Below are 22,518 nucleotides of genomic sequence, written 5' to 3'. Positions count from 1 at the left end.
AAGGAGAAACTTCCTGACAGTTAGAACAATTAACCAGTGGAACAACCTGCCTCCAGAAGCGGTGAATGCTCCAACACTGGAGGTTTTTAAGAAGAGACTGGACAGCCATTTGTCCGAAATGGTATAGGGTTTCCTGCCTGAGCAGGGGGTTGGACTAGATGACCTCCAAGGTCCCTTCCAACTTTACTATTATTATTATAACATACTACAAATGAAATATCAGAATCTGAATCTGATTTTGTTTGCATCTGTGTTTGAGCTCTACAAGCATATTCACAGTGATTTGAATAATACTTTGATAATTGCACCCCCACTTCTACAATCTATTCCTATTATTGTTAGTTAGCTATTGTGGTTTATGTCTAGTCTTTAGGTTGGGTAAGGCACATCTTTCTGAAAATATATTTGCAATTGTTCTATCTAAGGAAAAAAAAACAACAATAAGCAGGGGAAGAAATAGCTTTGCAAGATAGACCCCCTGCAAAACATAGACCGAAATATGAATTGTCCTCTGCTTTGCATGTTTAAAATGCAGTGAGCAGGAAGCAATTCAAATGAAAGCTTATTGGATCTTCCTTCGTTCCAGAGATGACAACCAATTTTGCTACTGACTGATAATTCAAGCCCTGATGAGCAAGTCCTTGAAGCTCACTTGCAAAATCCTTATACATTTATTGTGGCTCATATCCCTGAGTTTTTCTTTTCCTTTTAATGCAAGTTATCAGATGTCATTGAGGTACAAGCAATAGAAACCAAATAATTTTCTTAAGTCTATTGCCAATGCTGAAAACAAAACAAAGTGGGTCTTGCTCTTTGAAGGTAGTTTAGATGTAGAAGTAATCCATTCTCACATCCTTGAGAGTGGCCTCAGAGGGTAGGATCAAACAGTCCTGTGTCTCCTTTTATTCCCCTTTGCAATAGAGATCTGCACTTCTGAATTGCGGGAAAATATAAAGCAGTATTTTCCTGACAGTTCTTGCTTCATCTGAAGAAAGAAATGCTGCTTAAAACTTCCCTTTCAAAGAAGTAATTTTTTTTTAGCCAAAACCTCATGGATGGGGTTAGATATTATTGTACTTGCTTAATTAGGAGATGTCCAAGGTGTGTGTCTGGGCAAATTTGCCTGTTTAGCACTTTCCCGTGTTCAAAAAAGTGTATTACTGAAAAGAAACCCAATATAATCTTCAACAATTTGCAGCAGGCAAAGCAAACATCACAACACTTTCAATTAAATTGTCCCTTTCTTTCTGACTATAAAGCTTGCTTTCCTAAACTCTCTTTGGTTTTTCACCTGATAAAGAATCTATGTAACTCACAAAGGATGAAAACTTAAAAAAAAACAAAAACCTGCTGGCTTTTCCTCATTTTCAAGATAAGGAACTCAGTTATGTATTCTCTTTTTTCCAGCAAACTTTGGGAGAATTTTCAGTGCAATTTAACAATCACTTCTATAGTTCTTGGGGCTTCAATAGGTCCCAGTTCATTATGTATGCAGAGTAATTTCATCTTTTTCTGCTACTCACTGGTTATATTTTGCAATGATTGAACATAATCATTAGAGATAAGGTGATAATATCATGAGACGATTGCTCTCAATATTTATATGGAAACATGTTATAAGAGAATGAATTTGTGCTATCTAGCCCATGTATTAATTGAATTAAATGAATCCCACCTTGACTCATTTTGATACCGTGGTTCTAAAGGTAATCTTACAATAGGGCAGTGATGGCGAACCTTTTAGAGACCGAGTGCCCAAAAACCGCCTCGCCCCTGCCCCGTCCCCACATCTCCTGCTCTCAGGGCCACCCACCACCTCCACGGCCCGCCACAGCAGATCGCCCAGGCGGCCCAGCAGTGTCATAGTGGCCATGCCCTCTGTCTGCACCTCGCAGCATCATCTGTACGTGATGGGGCGTGAGGCGCTGCTCTGCACAGGCTGTGCTGGGGCGACTCTTCTCTGGGGGGGCTGCTGGTGAGGAGGGGGCCACAGGGGATGGCAGGGCTGGGGTGACAGCGTGCGTGCCCACAGAGAGCGCTCTGAGTGCCGCCTCTGGCACCCGTGCTATAGGTTCGCCACCACTGCAATAGGGTTTGATTTATCATTAGATATTGTGAGGGAACTGTCTTTGGTGGCACAATTTAAGAGGCCAACTTCCTTCTTTCTTGAGTTACTCTCCAGCCTCCATCCAATGCACAGAACAGTGTAAACAATGGGGGGGGGGCTATTTTATAATGATTTTTATAATGTTTATTTTATTTGATTGTTATACACCATCCAGAGTCATTTTTGGTAAGTAGGGCAGCTGTATAAATTAGATAAATAAATAAATGTTGGTTCATGGAGCATGGCTGTGCTTCAGTTGAGATTGTGCCATATGAAGTATTGGATAAAGCAACTATTTGGGACAAGTCTCAGCTTAATAGATAAATGCACCTTCTCTTAGCATGAATAATTATACTCTATCTGCTTGGTCCACACTCTAGTCATCCTGACTCCAGACAAAACAAAACAAAATACTTTTTACTTTCTAAATAAGAATTGAAACTTGAGTAATGACATAAAAGTTGTTGATGTGAAATAGGGTAATTAATTTTCAGATAGTTTGAAAAAGAGAGAAGAGACAGAAGAATTACAAAAAGATGCATAACATTTTTTAAAAGAAGACAAGAGAAAAATTCCTTTACTATTTTATCCCATTCAGTTACCACTTTATTTATTAAAAATGACTGTTAATCACAATATTTATCACTGATAAGAATGAAGGGTGTAGTAGAGAGTGAAATATGTTACTTATTAGTCACTTTGTTTATCAAAATCCTAGGAAATTGTTTAAAACAGTTTATCCTTCTTGCTTGATATAGTTTCACAATACCTAACTGTGTAAAAACAGAGCCCTTTAAATAAACTGCAGTTCTGGTGTACATATTTGACCACTGGAGGGCAATGGCAGATCACTTTTTGTATTAAAGAATCAATTTGCTATATAGGAGACAAAAATCCTAGTTTGATTTTTCTTTTTTCTTTTTAAGCCCCCTCTCTGCCTTTTAATAGTATATACACAAAAAAGTGGGGGAAGGGTGTGAATTCCATATATGTTGAATTAGGAATTATTTCACAAGCAAGAAAATGCCATTAAAAATAATAGCTTGTAATCAACATGAGAATATGCTACAGTCTTTAAAACTCAATGACAATGGATTTCTTTTCTTTTCTTTTTGGCATTTTCACTCATTAAAACTATGTCAAAATGATGGATTAATTTCTGGGCATTTTCTGTCCTTGGTATAATCATTGTCAAAAGGATGAAGCGTTGGAATTAGAATGTCTTTTGTATTGCATAAATTACCGAAGTAGGCTTGGGGAAGTTTGGCTTCAAGAGAAAGCAACACATGAAAGTTTCGCCTGCCCTTGTATACTCTTCGAATGAGACGATCACCCCAAAATGTTCACGGTGAGAAAAATAGAAAGATGACCGAGAACATCAAGTTTACTTCATTGTGCTTGCAGGATCAGAGAACATGGAAAACTGGTTTTCATCCTGATGTTAGTCTTGAGTTATGAACCGGAAGCGAGCATGCTAAAATTGAGTGCTGAGTTATAAACCAGTAGAAACAATGCAAAGATTCTTAATTCATCCATTCCATTAGGCATTGTTAGAAGAATAATTTGGGGTTCCAAATCAAGCCGGGGTTGTGGGACCCAGATGAAAAGTGAGCAATTGTGTGTGATAATGGAGTTTTTTGGGGCAGTTTGTGATTGAGGCAACACCAAATTCTATGTCTTGGCAAAATGTTCCTGGAACTTGAAACTCTGATGATCATGTATAAAAAGTGTCTCTTTGGGTTTTGATCATAACTCCCACACACACACTCACACACTCACACACACCTCTCTCTCTTAAAATATAGACAGAGCCCAATCCAATTGCTTGGGCTTTTAACAGAGCCTGTACCATTTTAAATCCTTTCTGCTGTCTCTGTGCTTGTATTATAATTTTTGAAGTAATTTTTTTAGGCTTGCCTTATTTTAGCAATTGCATTAATTTCTAATTAGCTACCATTCTAAATAATCTAAAAGTGGGTATTAAAGAAGTAAGCAGTAGGACTGTCAGCATGGAGCTTCAAGAGCCCTAATTGGTGAAATGGCTTCAGAAAACCGTCTGTTTAAGCAGCACTAGGCTATGATAAAGGAATTAACTTCAAAAGCAGAGTGGAAAGAGTATGAGACAAACCATGGACATTTTTGGGATCTTTTTCTCCCAGATAATTGCTGTCATAACCCAAAAACTAATACACGGAGACAAGAGCTGTTCTTTCTGGACACACTGAGCCATTGTTTGTGTTATGTGAACTCAGCTCCCCTCACTAGCTTCAGGCTCACTCTGATCACCAGAAGTGATCCTAGGGTACTACTGGACTCTCCAGAGAGACTATGGAAGAGGTAGCAGAGCAGAGGAGGCAGTATGAGCCATATGGTATGAACTGGGTGATGTTTCCCATTGCACTCCAAGCAAGATGTGAATAGCCAACACTCCAGAAGACAAACTCAGGATCCAAAAGGATCTTGACAGACTTGAACAATAGACCCTATCCAACAAGATGTGGAGAGAAATAGAGTTTTACACTTAGGCAGGAAAAAAAACAAGGGTACAAGTACAGATTAAGTGAAACCTGGCTCAAAAACAGTAACTGCAAGAGGGACTTTGGAGTCCTAGTGGACGATCATTTAAATATGAGCCAGCAGTATGCGGCAGCAATAAAAAAAACTAATACAATCCTTGGTTGTATAAATAGAGGCATAGAATCAAAATCACATGAAATATTAGTACCTTAGTAAGACCACATTACAAAAAAGATGTTGAGACTTTGGAAAAAGTGCAGAGAAGAGCAACTAAAATGATGAAAGGCTTGGAGACTAAAACATATGATGAACAGTTGCAGGATTTAGGTATGGCTAGTCTAAAGAAAACAAAGACTAGGAATGACATGATAGCAATATTCCAGTAGTTGAGGGGCTGTCACAAAGAAGAGGGGGTCAACTTATTTTCCAAAGCACCAGAGGGCAGGACAAGAAACAATGGATGGAAACTCATCAAGGAGAGCAACAACCTGGAATTAAGGAGAAACTTTCTAATAGTGAGAACAATTAACCAGTGGAACAGCTTGCCTTTGGAAGTTGTGGGTGCTTTATCACCAGAGGTTTTTAAGAAGAGACTAGACTTGTCTGAAATGGTATTGGATCTCCTGCTTGAGCAGGGGCTTGGACTAGAAGACATCTCTTGAAGCTGATTATTTTTATTATTATTAAGATGTTCTGGAGAAATCCAGCTGCCCCACAAAAACTGCATCCTGTAGAGCAGTCGTTCGCACCAGTTCGGCAGAACCGGTAGCTAATTTTTTGTTGCCCAGGCCCAGAATGGACTTTCGGAAGTGGCATCCACACAGAGAACCGATTGTTCACATATTTGAATCCCACCACTGACTACAACTTAATACAAACAGAAAAAAAAATCTACCAAATTTTGCCACGACAATGAAAATGGAAAAGATATCACATCAGACTGGAAACTGGGAGACTGTGAGTTCTAGTCTCACCTTAGACACAAAGCCAGCTGGATGCTCTTGAGCCAGTCCCTTTCTCTCAGCCCCCAAGAAGAAGCCATTGGCAAAACACTTCTGAAAAACCTTTGAGAATTGGACATGATTGAATGGAAGAAGAACAAAGGTCATATTATTTACAATTTCATTGGTGTAATGGAAGACTCACAAACAATGAGGGTCTGCTGGATAGATGTTAGTACATTTTGGTTTCTATTCTGATTCTTTTTCCCAGGCTTAACAGAAAGAAAGAACAGTTAAAATATTTCCCATGCATTCTATGGCCCATCTCTGTTACCTAATATACTTCCTAATATATAAGGAAACCACATACTGTAAAATAAGATAATGAAGTAGCCATTGACAATGAGATCTCACTATTATGGAGAAAAATGGGGAAAAAAGATCATTTTTTTCCTTTTCAAAAAGAATATTTTAATAAATAGTTAATAGTTTTATTTCTATTGATAAATAGAAATAAAGTAAAGTAAAATAAAATGGATTTCTGTAAGAGGAAGTTAATGGGACTGGTGACAGGTCCATAAGACAATTTCTGTGTCATAAATGATGAGGAATAAAACTGCCTATAAGACAGAGAAAAGAACTCTCAGGCTGTCATTGATAAATGACGAGAAAAAAAGGAAGGCAAAGAGAAGCTTTGATACATGGAGTAATGATGCCTCTGGATCTCTGCTCTGAACTGCCAAATATACACAGAATAATGAATTGGGAGGAAGGCCAGTAGATCAATTTTTCAGTTACAGTACATAAAACTAGGAGGAAACAGGAGCTGCTTGTATTTAACCAAAGGGAGAAAAGTGAACCAATTAATGTCTTCTTTAACGTCTATTTGAAGCCACTGAGAGAGATTGTTGGGATATGGGTGCTATCTTGGCAAATTTAATCCAACTTATTTCCATTCTCATCAACAGTGCTGGATCATTAGTGGGGCTGTAAACTGGATGAGGTGTAATAGGCTACCACTGAATCCAAACCAGGCAGAGATTTGGGTAGTTAAGGAGCCTTAATGAGTTGAGGGCTCTTGTTTCTGAAGAAACAGTGACCTGAAATGCTTATACTCATTTCCCCCAGTGTTTTATACCTGAACAGACAGCTAGTTTGCCAAACTTTGTCATACTGCAAAATGAGAGGGGGGGAGGGAGGGAGATATCTTTTCATAAGCTAATTGCTGTCTTCAGTACTGTTCCCGGGGGTCTTCAAGTCCTCCAAAACAACATGGAAGATGCAGGTGAAGTCTGTATTGGGGGTAGAATTAATAAACTTGTTTTCTATCACTTGAGAGGCAAGTGTGAACCATCTCATTCTTTTATTAGGGTGCTCCTTATATGATGCTTTAAGGAGAACATTTGTGCATCAGCAAAGTTCTCACCAAATGATTCCATATGACAGATGGTGAACCTTTTAGAGACCGAGTGCCCAAACTGCAACCCAAAACCCACTTATGCATCATCGAGTGCCGGGTGGGTGTGGCCCATTGGGTGGGCGTGGATGCGGTGGTAACGGCAGACTGGGTGGGCATGGATGCGGTGGTAACGGCAGACTGGGTGGGACTAAAAAGTTCAATCAATCAATTCCAACTTTGCAAGATCTTTTTTTTCCCCGTGAGAAGTTGAATTTTACTGATTGAACCTTTTATTTTTTTGCACATGGTGGCGGAGGCCTAAAGCGAAAAGGTTTTATAAAACCCAGCTGAAGGCCTAGGACTGGGGCGACGGTGCGCGTGCCCACAGAGAGGGCTCTGAGTGCCGCCTCTGACACCAGTGCCATAGGTTCGCCACCTCTGCCATATGATGTTGATTTGTTTGTGGCCAGAAAGGGAGATTGTGTTGTTTTCATTCTGCTTCAGTAACATGAAAGGAGGAATTGAAGTATACCAAAGACTCCAATGGCTTTATATCTAAAACTAATCTTATCATATATCCTAGTAAAATGGGAATTAGGGAACAATGTAAAAGAAGGTAAAGAAACCCTTGGAATGAAAGAGGAAGGGAATATATGAAAACCAGCTCTTCCTTGTTCTTGTTATTTCACACTCTTTGTAACATGATGGCCTTCATTTTACTATGACTGTTTGTCCATAATTACTTTCTGAATTCTTTGAAGCTCATGTTTGTGCTTTCAACTAAAGAATCTAGCCATCCTATCTGATGTTAATCTCTTTTTCAATTGCCTTCCATTTTTCCAAATACCACGGTCTATTCCAATTAGTTTAGTCTTTATGTGTTCAAAATACTTCAATTTTTTATAAAAGCTTCCAGTAAGCAGTCTAATTTTATGTCATTTAATACTGAATAATTGATTTCTAATTAATATTTATAGAAATCTATCTCTAGCTCCTTCCCTCTTATGGTCAAAGGGGTCTTCAACACATTTATCCATCACCATGATTCAAAGGCACACTTTTTTCTTTCTTTCTTCCTTCGGTCTTTTAGATAAACCAGCTTTTACAGCCATACAGCACATACAACTAGGAAACTGTAACCTTGTGGAGTTGGTTATTCTGCATATCTGTGTTGCCTCTGCTTTATATCTTCTTTCTCTGATAATTTTTTTGCATTGTTTTACAGTGCCCATCTTTGCATAAAAGTTCTATTCATTTTTATAACCTTTTAAGTAAACCTCTTGTCTTTTCCATTTGATTATTGTCCTCAGTTTCTTTGCCTAGTTAAATTAGCAATACTTTGGTTCCTCTTGATCCTCTCTAGAATATATTTGGCCATTTTTTCTCCCCCCTTCCTGTATTCCATCATTCTTCATCAATTCTCAATATATCTATAGGCTGCCATTGTTTCTTCTCCTCTTTTTCCTCTCTCTCTCTCTCTCTCTCTCTCTCTCTCTCTCTCTCTCTCTCTCTCTCTCTCTCTCTCTCTCTCTCTCTCTCTCTCTCTCTCTCTTCTCTTCTCTTCTCTTCTTTTCTTTTTTAACTTTGCAATATTTTTCCTTGCTACGTCTATAGTGTCACAATTTTCAGTCCAGAGTAAGTAATTCTATTTATCAGATCTAACCCATTACATCTATTTTTTTTATTATTTCAGTACATAAAATCCATAGAAAGCTGCTGAGATCATATGTTGTTGGTCTGATGCTTTTGTGTTTCGTTTTTTTAGCTGTAATTTTTCAAGCATGAGTGCATGATATCAGTAGCAATCAATACACTCTCTTGGCTGAATAGAACTTTTACTTGCAGGATATATATATATAGGTAGATTTTATAATTCATTTTTTTGCAAAGGTAAAATGTAAGGTGTTGTAAGCCATCTAGAACTGGAAGAATTGACAGTGTACAAAAACCTGACTAATTGCTTAATTAACATAAAATAAGATCCAGAGTCATGACTAGATTATGTGACTCTAGTGGAGATATGAAAAAATCCCAAACCACAGTACCCAGTCCAGCTGAATCTGAGATCAGCCATAATGGTAGCTAGCAATATTTTGGACTGGGATCAGGATAAAGTTACAATAGAATTTTATATAAAGATCATGCATTAGAATGTTATGGCTAGAAAGAAAAAAAAATATAAGTCCAGTAGTTAAAATTTAAAGACAAAGCTATATGAAGAATTATATGGAATAAATAACAATTTGGAAAATGATGCTAGTTTATAGCAAAAGTAATTCATTATATAAAAGAAAAAAGTAGTCTTGTATGTTGTAAGTGAAAAATACCATATTTTAATACTATGATTGTCCAGGTCAGATAGATTTTCTGTGTGGAATTGTCATGGATTCATCCAGCTTGGGCTCTGTACCAGCTCTGAACCTATGACTACAATGTTTTAATTCATATTTGAAATATAATATTAAATCTCAAACAGTTGGACAAGCCTAAGAAAGGAAGAACCACATAGACTTCCATAAAATCTCTTTAAACACAAACTTGAAAACTGTAAGGACTTTCTCACTTTCGTATTAGTGGAGCATCGCCTCTCTGAATCCTTTGAAACAGTTCTTCCCAAGTTTCACCCCATCTGAGCAAAGTAGCACACACCCTCTGTCACTTGATGTCTGTCTGTCTGTCTGTCTGTCTGTCTGTCTGTCTGTCTGTCTGTCTGTCTGTCTGTCTGTCTGTCTGTCTGTCTGTCTGTCTCACTCTTAGATGAATTGTCTAGTCTCATCTCTATTCCTTTCCCAGCCTTTCCTTATTGCTGGATATCTTTTGTTTAGCTGTATTCAATCAATCCTATTATTTCATGAATTTCATTCATTCCTGTCCAGTTTTGGAGATGGATGATGTGTGAAAAGTAACAACAACAACAATGAAGTAATAAAATAAAATGTAATTTTTGACAAGCTGCCATAACAACTATTTAAGAAATTCACCTGCATAATGTTATTCATCCCTTTGAAAATCGTCATGTATTATTAAAGCTCTTTGATTAAAGTTTATTGTTTCATCTTAATAGAAGATCCCCATATTATTTGCTTTAAATTTTGAAGCATTTTAACTGCGTGGATTCACACAATGATGGGTTTGCAAAAAGCATTAACCAAACATAAAGTGCCGTGTGAATATAGCCTTGAGGTCTTTAATTGACCATGGGAATCACTTAATACGACAGCGCACAAATTAATATAACACCGTTAAGAAGTCTTATTTTATAATATCTTCCCTTGTAAAAGAGAATGCTATTTTAATATTTTACTCTCAAGGTGCTTGAGAATTTCTTTTAATTTTCTCTGGCAGCTTTTCAGGTTATTTTATTCTCAGAGACGAAAGGTGCCACTGCTGCTGTTTTTCTGTAACCTATTTTTCTATTATGTTGACATTTCCTGAGTTATTCACACTTTCCACTTTGAAAAAAAGTCACTTGGAAGAGTTCTCTCCTTCTGTCTTTCCTTGGGACTGCCTTGAAATGAAATTTTCATTTCATACTGCACATGTCTCACAAGATTATTATACAATCCTAGGCAATTGCATTCCCATCAGTAATGCAAGATCACTTGAAATTCTCTTTTCCTTTGAAAGTAAAGGAGGAAAAAAAGACTCCATTTACACTGAAGTAAATTGATTTATTGACAGATAAGGTACTGAAGGTCAACAAACAATGCTTGAAAAGGTGTAGGATTACTAGCTCTTTTTATTGATATATATAAATCAACTTTTCCATTTGATTGATCCATTAAAATTACAGCTAATCAGCATTAATATAATAACTCATAGCATTAATACAACTCACAAGTTTACTCTTGTTGAATAGGTTAAGGTTATTCATATTGACATATTTTATGTAAATTATGTGGATTAGATTAACTCATTTTTCCCTGTACAATACAGCCTTTCCTTCTCAGCCATCTAATACATTCCTGGTGGGCATCTGGTGTTTTTCTGGTAAACATTTTCACTTATCTTGTTAGTACTTTCTTAGTTCAGGCACAACTGTGAATTCCTGATTGTTTTTTGTAGATTTACAGTATGACTTGTTAAATAATGTTAAAAATATAGAAGTGGGGTTCAGAACAGAACAGAATAACAAAATTGGAAGGGACCTTGGAGGTCTTCTAGTCCAACCCCCTGCTCAAGCAGGAGACCCTATACCATTTCAGACAAATGGCTGTCCAATCTCTTCTTAAAAGTCTCCAATGATGGAGCACCCACAACTTCCAAGGATAAGCCGTTTCACTAATCCACTGATTCCCCCCAAATCTCTTCTTCATTATAAAGTACGCTGAAAACAAATCTCAGTTCATCAAACTAAATGAGAACTGGAACCCAAAATTTCAGGCACAAAAATATCTGCACAACAGTATTTTAATACATCTCTGTTGAAATGCTCTAACCAAGATCTGTGCTGTGTTGTTACATTAGGAGGGAGCAAGAAAAGAGATCATACTTACTTGGAAATTAGGTTGTCAGCTAATATACAGCTGTTAAGAACCCCCCATGAATCAAAACAAGAAAGCAATAGCCAAGGTAAATATGTGATTTATTTTAATTTGTACCTCCTACCACAGGGATTTCACAGCATTCCTTCAACTCTGCCATCAGAGGTATCTGTTTCCCCTTTTCCAGTTGCTTTGATCCACAACTATAATTTTCCAGCACTGAGAGTCAATAGTATACAGCTGTCTCTTCCTTTTAAAAATGCTTTTATATGTTGTTTTTGCTGCTGTGTTTGAAAGCAAACCATACAGTGAAGTTTTAAAACTTATTTAAAATCTATTTTAAAAAAATACACCTTTCATGTAAAAGCAATCTATTAAATCATTACAGTGATTTAAGAGGAAGGATAATCAGTACTATCAGGAGTCAATAATAAAAGATACTTTATACTCTAATGAGATTTGTTTATCCACATAATACATTACACGGTAAGGGAATGATAATTTAGTGAACTTGCTAGTCAATTGTACAGGTTGAAAAAAAATCACGCTGGAGTTCTAATTGATTAATTAACCTAGCATAAAAGTCTTTTTTATTGCATTAAAAATCATTTGACAATTCTTCCAAGTGAGATCTAAGGATATATTTGGAAATTCCAAGTTCCTATCCAACCTACTTGATTACATAAAGCTTGCTGGGATTGCTCCAGATCTAAATTTGTTTTCTTTCCTTTCTTTCTTTTTATACATATGGCTATGTTATCAGAAAAGTGCTGATATATTTACCCTGGCCTTTTCACTTAATTGGAGAGAGTTAAAGAGTTAACATTTTACCCTATATAAACTTCTGAGAGTTTCTGTTGTGTTCTATCTTAAAATAGCACATTGTACAGAATATTCTAAGGGCAAGGACAATGGTAGAGAAGGGTCACTTCCTGGATCTCACAACATAAACTGGGATCTGTAACATATCTGCCTGACTGGGTGGGATGAAGACAGTATACCATACATAGTTATTAGCTTTGTTTCTAATATCTTCTGGCAAAGACTCTTTAATTTTGAATTGTAGGACTGTTACATTCCTATTTCCTTGACTGGGAGTTAGGCTCTCTGTGTATTCTGTGGCTCCATTTTATCACCTGTGCAGAAATATTTATTTAAATTCTAATAAACTTGAGCTGGGATTCACTTTATATAAGTAATAGAAGTCTACACAACTCAACACAATATGCTTTTTGTGCTGCCTTCTTTGAAGGAACATGTGAAGTGGCTGAAATGAATGAGAATGTCCATGTTTTTAAATCTGTTGTTTCAAAACACTGTGAAGTAACAACGTGATAAAACTTCTTGGCTACAACACTTATCCCTGTTTGGATCTATTTTAGACAAAAGTCTGATAATGCTTGATCCTAGTCCTTTGTATAAAAGTCTTACTGTGTTTTTATCTGAAGACCTCTTCACTGAATTTTTGCAACTGTCCTACAATTTTGCAATCTTACCATATGTGCTGTCACTTGTGATTATTAAGCATACCCACCTTGGCTACACAATGGTCCTTTGAAACATTCTGGATTCTGAATGTCAAATTACATCAGATCATTTCCTATAAATTTAGCGAACAAGCTTCATACACTACATAAAAGAAAGACACTATTTCTAAACAGTGTGAAGTGCAAGGATGAAAGAGAACAACTGAATAGCACAAACCAAATATGGGTGACAATCCTAGATGGGGATAAAAAACTTCCTATCAACAAGACTGACCACTGGAAAGAACTGATAATTTTATTTTGAATTATTAACATTTATTTTAAAATAACTAATAATTCTATGAATTTTTAGGATGATCTCCTATCATACTTTTTCATGGCTCCAGTAGGATGGAAATAATATTTTTTTAAATCAAAATACAGGAGCAAAGCAAATGTAAAAACAGTTATTGCAGAATTAAAGAACACAACATATATAACTTTGCAAGCAAGATCTTGTCTTCCTCTCTGCATCAATGAAAGGTTTGTAATTTACGAGGGGCAAGGTATCAAAAAGATGGTGCTATTCTCAGCTGAAACCTGGATATGAGAAATTGCCCACCACATATGGTGAGAGATAATATCCATCCACTTTATTTCACTTAGAAAAGGAGGCAAATTTCAATACAAAAATATCCAGCAGGGCTTATCAAAAGAATCCTAGATGACCTCTCTTGGTTCTTTTACTTCCAGTTTTATTTGTGCACTTATATCAAATCTGCAGTGGCCTGAAATTACAAAACACCACCATTTCCAAAATGCTTTGCAACTTAATTGCCTTCACAAAGGCATGTCATTGTTAAACACAATCAAACTGTATTATGCTTCTGCATGTTGTGATGCACACACATACCAAGATCTGTATGTTGTAAAGACTTGTGGTTTTCTTAGCAAATGCACTATGTTAAGAGGTGCAGAAGAGCAGAAATAATACTGTGAAACCAACCTAGTTAACAATATATTAGATACTTTATGTTAATTACAGCCAGCTTCTTAATTTATCCTATGGACAGAATAGATATTTGTCACTCACAAGAAAATATCCTGTAGTCTGAACAATATTTTACACTTTTGTTGCTTCACCTTTGTAAAATACAGAATAACTAGCATTTTTACAATCTCTGGAATCTCCAGCTATACCAGAAGAATAGAGTACTGTAGTGTAGTGTAGTGTAGTGTAGTGTAGTGTAGAGTAGAGTAGAGTAGAGTAGAGTAGAGTAGAGTAGAGTAGAGTAGAGTAATTAAGGTTGGAAGGGACCTTGGAAGTATTCTGGTACAACCCCCTGCTCAAGCAGGAGACCGTATACCATTTCAGACAAGTGGCTTTCCAGTCTCTTCTTAAAAACCTTCAGTGATGAAGCACCCACAACTTCTGAAGGCAAATTGTTCCACTGGTTGATTGTTCTCACTGTCAGGAATTTTTTTCCTTAGTTCCATGTTGGTTTAAGAGGGACCTCAGTTTAAAGTTGTTTCACTGCACAGTAGGGGGCACAGGACGGACCTCTCCCAGAATTCTTGAAACCTTATTTTGGTGTTCCCAGGGGAATACAGTCAGGATTTTTTTTTTTGAACATAATTGACTATAAACTACTGTTGTGACTTTTCACATGTGGGTCTGGCAGAAGGATTTAATTCAGCAGCTGCTTGCAGATCACAGTTTTACTTATGTTATACTTCATTGAGGTAAAATTAGTTTAAAGAAGTCAGAGGAAACAGGAGAAGAGGGAAGACACTTCAAATTGCTAGTTTCTCCTTGTTTGGAAGCAGTTTTATTACTGCTTAAGTACTTAAAATGTTCACCTCCATTCCCCAAAAGCTGAGTTTTACTACCTTGTCTTTCCATGTGACTGATATTATCATTTGACTTCTGCCATCAAAATCATATTAAAGTTTAAAAAGTGCTAATAAATATGGGAGTTACTCAGTTTCCTAATTAGCAATCTGCCTGGATATGGACAACAAGAGAGAAAATTATAGAATCCAAGTATTCTTAGTATTACAGTTCTCACAAAGATCAGATTTATTGTTTTAATAGAGTTAATGCAGCTACCTGTAACTTACCAGGACATGCCAGAATTGGAACTATTTCTAAGAAAGAAGAAGAAACCAGAACTGTTGGTCTTAGTTTAAGTGATGCTACTTTATTTATTCTCATTCCATTAAACTGATGGAATAATTACTGGCTTCCAATTGTAGGATAGGAAAAGCCCTATGAAATTGGTTTCTCAAGTATTTCAGTCTGTTTTGATCCCAACACGAAGATAGTTTGAGTCACAAATAGCTTTACAAAAGATCTGAGAGAAGTAGAGACTCCACAAAAGATATATTTGATAATACAGGAGTTTGGCAACTGACTTATTGTCCTTGAAAATTTATTGGCAGCTTTAATATGATACGGTCATCTGTCTTAATTAAATACTTATTTATTATTTGTTTCTTGAACAAATTTATATAGGCACCCAACTCAAACATAGGTGACTCTGGACAGTTTACAAAAGTTGATGATTACTGGGTGAATGTATCCAATTTACTTTTGTAAAGACAATGCTTTATCTTGTTCTTGTGTTTAATAAAATGTATAGAGAGAGCAGCTTTGAAAAGTGTAGCAGAATATTGAGGTGGGGGGGGAGGAAAGGAACATCATCAGCAAGTTTTAAGCTGATATAAAATATTTCCCTCTCCTTAACCCATCTGCTAAATGTTTCATATCTGCTGTCACCTTTCATTAATGTTTCATTTCTCTCCTTACAATTTATTTACTCTGATTGTTCTACATAACATTAAGGTCTAGTAGTCTCTATTAATTTGAAAGGATAGGTTGCTTCCTCCATTGGTTATCTTCTTAAATGTAGCTCCTTAGGCTATGCTTTGTGTCAAATGCCCTGCTAAATAGAAAAGAGGTTATCATTTTACTTGGATGCCTTTAAAAAAAAAATCTTGGAGGATTTTCTCAGTAAATTTTAAACAAGTGGCAACAAGATTAATTTTTCTGGTATATGTTCTGTTTATGTGCTAAGTAGAGTAAGTTTCAATAAGAGGTTGGTGGCAAATAAATTTAATCAATCAATCAATCAATCAATCAATCAATCAATCAATACTCTGCTATATAGCCAAAGTTTGGTATTAATGATCTTTGTATGGCAGATATAAGAACATTCACAATTGAATTGGGTTTATAATATTAAGGATGCCACATCTGCATCCTTAATATTAAAAAAAAATGGAGGACCTCTAAGAGGCATCAAAGAGGCAAAGACTATTCTTTATAACCTATAAATGTGAGTCCAAATGTGTGTGTTTAGTATAATGTGTATAATGTGTGAATTCAGACATCAGGATTTGTAAACTCTAGTCAACATGTATGAACAAGGTTATTGTCGTTTGTTAAGGAAATCATGGCTAAAATCATGCCTTCGTGCAACAGAGAATGTTTTTGTGATCTTATTGTGTTGGTGCATCTGAAAGAATAGATTATTTAAATTTATAATAGAGCAGAGCATTTTCAAGCCAAGTAATAGACATTAAGGCTATTTCCTTCTTTTTATTATTAAGACTATGACAACAATAATAAAAATATAAATTATCTCTTCTTCAAATTGGCTTCTTGGGCTCTTAAAAAAAAACACCTATTTTTCAATCCCAAGGTAAAACTTTTCTTCAATCTTCAGAAGTCGTGGGCACTCCATCCCTGGAAATTTTTAAGAAGAGACTAGACAGTCACTTGTCTGAAATGGTATAAGTTCTCCTGCTCAAGCAGGGGGCTGGACTAGAAGACCTCCAAGGTCCCTTCCAGCTCTATTCTATTCAATTTCAAGGATCAGAAATATTTGTTGTCCTAATTTGAACTTCATAGAACCAAACAATAAACAAGGGGATACATTTTCTCTTGATTAGATAACTTTATAAAAAGATCATGGAAAAGATTAAATCTATCAAATGCCTGAATAATTATTGTTTGTTCCACTACACACACACACACACATAACACAGTGTGGTGGTTTCCACTCTGTTGACTTAATGCTATATAAGCATTTACAAAACATGGTTTTAATTATACTACTCTGGTAGTTACTGCTTGAATAGTTTACTTTCCACAAATGAGAGTTTTTTGTTTTGAAAGGCAGTGGTTCAAGCTGTTTAAGAGAGCCCCAGATTTAGCTACTAATTTAATTTCTCATTGATTTCACAAAGAATGATTGAAATGTCTCTTTTAGGAGCTAATTTTCTAGCACTCAAAAGCTATGCCCCCCCTCTGCTAAAATTAGAGTTGGAAATTCACGCAACATGATAATTTCTGAAAAGGGAGTTTCATAGGTATAACCTCCATGCATTGAATCTCAGTAAATTATATGTGGTTGGTTTACTTATGCAACCTGATATTTTAAAAAGGGTATCCATTAAAACAGATGTCCCATTAAAACCTAAAACTGCTTTTTAAAAGTTAATCAGTGTTTCTATGCCAACCCGCAGATCTACCATGCCACTGTGCATCTTAGTCCAAGCAAAGTTGGCAACTCCTGCAGTTGGGAATCAATTAACTGGCAGGAGAAATTGCTGATCTGGGTGAGTCTAAGAGCTTTGGCACCACTTTCTCCTCCAAGCAAATGCACATTTGTGTTGGGCATTTGTTAGATGCATATTGCATCCTTTCTCTAGGTCTTCCAGGGGAATACATAGCATTTCTGTTTCCAATTTTATCCTAACAAAAGCAACTTTGGGAAGACTATTCTGCCAGTACTTAATTAATGGCCCTAAGTTATACAGGAACCTTCCATGAATGGTGGTGATATTCTCTCTTTCTCTCTTGGAAGCTTTTCTGACCTCAGACTTATCAGAAAACTATACTTTCTTGTAACAACAGTATTCATGATGGCAAATATCATGAAAACCAGTTTGGTGCCAGCCTAGAAATCAGGAGACTGTGAGTTCTAGTCCTGCCTTAGGCATAAAAGCCAACAATGCAATTTTGGGTCAATCATCAAGTGTCTGGGAATTCTAGTCCTGCTTTAGTCCTGCTTTAATCCAGTCACTCTTGCTCAGCTCAAACCACCTCATAGAGTTGTTCTTCTGGGGCAAATAAGAGGAGGAGAATTAAGCATGCTCACCATCTTGAGTTACTAATGAGTTCCTTGTCATCATTACAACATAGTTTCCTTGTATAGTAAAGAAACTAACAGAACTCTTAATAAATTTTTTCTCAGTTCTTTTATTAGTCAATGTCCCAAGTCAGTAATTGATGACTTTAAAAAAAAGATCTATCACAGAAATTGGCATTGTCCATTGTCTATCAAAGTTAATTTAGCATTAGCACATCACATTTGTCTTGGCTTCCACTTACAGTTTAATTGGGTTAGGATGGTATTAATAGGGTCAGGATAGCATAATCTTTAGATGAGCTGCACAATTTCTTAATTAATGTGTCTGAATGCCACATTATTACCCAATGGATGTTATTACAGCCTAGTGAACCTTAGAGTACAATAGATGTCAGGAGACGCTGAAGGCAACACATTCTTGTGAAATGTTAAGAATGATGCTACATCATTCTATGCCACTTTGAATGATTCAACCATTCAGCCATTCAAAGTTGCAACCTCCAGTCTTTTCCATAAGCCAGGGGTGATGGTGAGGATATTCTTAGTCCTTCTGGCCATCATATCATCTTCTTGCTTCTCACTACTTTTTTTGGATCCCCAATCCACAACACAAGCAAACTTTCATTTGGTTTACATTTACTACTTGTAAATGTTTGCTTTAGACTTATACATCAGTTCCACTTTAGCAAGGATCTGCTGGTACAATAGCACTAAGCTCTTTTCTTAACCAATGGTGCAAACTAGTAATTTCTATTAAAAGACATAAAATGGTATAATCCTAGAATGATTGTGCTTGGGACTATAAAATACCCTTTATAAAGGTGCATGCCTAGCTTTCTGATTGGTTAGAATTTTGATGGTGAGAATGTTACTCTCCTCCTCCTCCTCCTCCTCTCCTCCTTCTCCTCCTTCCCCTTCTATTTCCATTTCCATTTCCATTTCTATTTCTGGTCTTCTTATAACCAAAATGAAAACATATAGCACCTCTTTATTCCCAAAAGAACTTGGAGTAGGAGAAGTACAGTTTACAGTATAAAGGATAACATAGTTGGAAGGGACCTTGGAGATTTTCTAGTCCAGCCTCCTGCCCAAGCAGGAGACTCTATGCCAGTGATGGCGAACCTTTTAGAGACTGAATGCCCAAACTGCAACCCAAAACCCACATGTATCGTCGGGTGCCGGGTGGGCATGGCCAATTGGGTGGGTGTGGCTGCAGTGGTAACGGCAGACTGGGTGGGACTAAAAAGTTCAATCAATTCCAACTTTGCGAGATCTTTTTTTTCCCCGCGAGAAGTTGAGATTGATTGAACCTTTTTTTTTTGTGCACATGGCAGCGGAGGCCTAAAGCGAAAAGGTTTTATAAAACCCAGCTGAAGGCCTAGGACTGGGACGATGGCACGCGTGCCCACAGAGAGGGCTCTGCATGCCACCTGTTGCACGCGTGCCATAGGTTCGCCACCACGGCCCTATGCCATTTCAGACAAATGATTATCCAAACTCTTTTTAAAAGCCTCCGGTGACGGAGCACCCACAACTACCAGAGTCAAGCCATTCCACTGACAGGAAATTTCTCCTTAATTCTAGGTTGCATCTCTTTTTGATAAGTTTCAAATGAAGAATGGCGGAATTAATTAATAGCATTGCTAAGAAATAGAATAGTGGGGGCATTTAGAAGAGAACAGATAATGCCTCTTTCGACTAAGATTTCATTTTAAACATTGCAGGTTCCACTCACCGGAGCTATTTCTCACCCACATCATTTTGGTTTGGTTTCCCAGTGAGTGTTAATGCAACTCAAAGAAGAAAACCTCTGTTGTTTGTGATATTTCACACCACCCAAGAAAGAGATAACAAACATGTAAAGAGACACACAAACTCTCCTAGCATCCAGGGGTTGTCATTATCAGTTGTATTCATGCAGGAACAAAAGGGACAAACAATGCAAGCAAACAAAAAATAGCACTGCCCGTTTCAGAAAAATGCCAATATTTCATATTTTAGGCTTCTTGGCAAAAGGAACACTGATTTCTCCTTGATTTCTGCTGGTAAAGTAACCTTTAGAAAAGAAAGATAAACATACATCAAATCATTGACTTTCCCCTCCTTATTGCAAGGAATATGCTGCAGCACAGAAAATTAGTTTTTCAAAATCTGGAAAAGTGGAAAAGTATTGTCTGTCTGACTGTCCTTCTGTCCATCCATCTCCCTAAATATAGTTGAAGATGCACTGACATCTAGCTTATATTTTCATTCAGACCAAAACACATTACTGAATTCTTAGATGTTGTCAGTGTGCTATGATTTAATGGTTTAATGTCAGATTCATTTTTATTCTGCATTTCATCCCTTTGAAGATAAGAAAGCCCATCAGAAAAAAAGTGACAGGAACCCTAATTTGACATTGCAAACATAGCAGAATAAACGGGGAATCAAAGTAAGACTTTTAAAAGCTAAAAAACTCAAATCCTTTTGGATGGCTGAATTTGTCAGTTTACTTGTTATTGTTTACTATTTCACTTTCCTTTTTACTTTCTTTCTTTTTTAAAAAAAATCTGTTATATTGTTATTTAAAAAGTAAATGGAAAAAAAGTCATGGTTTGAACAACATAGTTAGATATACATTCATACATACATGTATATAGCATATAGAGATATATCATTTGTCCTTCAGTTTATGTTACACGGAGAAAGATGTAAACCATTCCTGCATAGCTTTGGTAAGTCTTGTCAAAGGTCTGTTTTTGTGATTTTCATTTTTTAACCTAGGCAGGAAATTCTAATTTCATCTCAAGTGTTGCTTTGGTAGGATTTGTATTTCAATTTAGGAAATGTACAGAACTCACTTTCCAATTATTAATATACGGGTCATCTTCCTTCAGGGATGAGCTGAAATTATATTATTCCAAGTTGATTTTGGATGTATGACAACATATTCTCTTGATTTTCTGAATCCCTTTTACTTTCTTTGCTCTGCTTTTTCAGTCTCTGAGGCATTCATTACCTGTTATTTAAGCTGCCTGGCCTGAACCATCCCACCAATCCATGAATTTTTTTTTTAGTACTTTAGCCAGCATGATAACATTACAAAGCCATAAACAAAATTATGTTATTTCTCATTTATAGGAAGATGAATAAATGAGGCAAAGTACAATGTGATGTAAAAGTAAAGGAAAATAATTTAGCAAATAGGGGACAAAATAAATAAATTTCAAAAATTAAAAATGCATTGGAACTCATGAATGTCACACAAAATAAGGACAATGACTTTAGTTCTTTTGTGTAGTGTGTATTAATTTTAATGCAAATGCCCATGGCACCCTCAACAACAAAGGAAGAGTGTTTTGAATTGGTGAAGCTGACTCTGTCACTTGGGAAGAACAAATAATTTGGGAAGAACAACTTTATCAGTTTTATTTCCTTGCTGCTGCTATGCTGTTTAATTTGAAACTCTGACAGTCATTTTTATTTTGGTCAAAGACTAGCATAAATCTTAGGTTTCTTTCCCTCCATTTCTATCCTAGTTTGCATTTTGCCTTATTTTTTTTTTAATCATTAGCACACTTTTCTGCATTTTTATTTAGATAAGTGCTTGATGGGATTAAGGAAACCAAGTATCAATGAATATTCAATGTTCTTTCAATTTGCATGTTGAATCAGGACTTTAACTAAGCTTCCATTAAAATGCAGATCAAATTAATTTCTTCTATCTCCCCATTTATCATGTTTCTGGACTCTAGGTTATTGCATTTTCCATTATATAATCTATAGTAAAAAATGTTTTTGGATGTCCAAATTGCTTGCTCTTATTTCTAAAAAGAAACTGATGTCTTAACAATTCATTATTGCTTAACTTCTGTACAGAGATTTCAAACAACCCCCCCTCCCAAATGCAATTTCTGTCTGTCTCCTGATGATCACATGGGACACGCAATCCTATAATTTTCTGGTCAAGAGTACTGAAATGGATAGCCATTGTGCTTTCTTTTGCTTTTACTTCCCACTCTCTTACAATCCGAGGCTTCTTTTGTGGTCTTGTGACCTTTAAATTACTAAGACCCTGATTACCTTCAAAGTTCAGACAAGGCCAAATCAATATCTATATCTCATAGCTTTATTTTTCTTCATCTAGTTTTTAAGAGCCAAGCATCACAAAGTTGTGTGTTTTTTTTTTACCTCACCTACTGTATGTAAAAGGATTAGCATTGTTTCTCCTACCTACCTTTCAGAATCTCCCTTATCATATCAGGTGAGGGTCAGCAAAATCAATATGAGCAAATATTGTGATGTGACCTAGCAGATATTGATTTGTTCAAGAGAGAGTAAAAGCAACTCTCCTTCACATCCAAGTTCCCTCGGACTTTCACCTTGTTGGGTCATAAAACATTGTTTGTTCCTCCTGCTTTAAAAAAACTTGAGGGCCTCTTTTCCTGACCTGACTTTTGTCTAGT

Source organism: Protobothrops mucrosquamatus, unplaced genomic scaffold, assembly GCF_001527695.2.
Source record: "Protobothrops mucrosquamatus isolate PMUCROS unplaced genomic scaffold, P.Mucros_1.0 scaffold389, whole genome shotgun sequence".
In the NCBI taxonomy this organism is placed as follows: Eukaryota; Metazoa; Chordata; class Lepidosauria; order Squamata; family Viperidae; genus Protobothrops; species Protobothrops mucrosquamatus.
The sequence above is the reverse complement of the archived record's forward strand: the minus strand, read 5'-3'. Positions refer to the sequence as shown.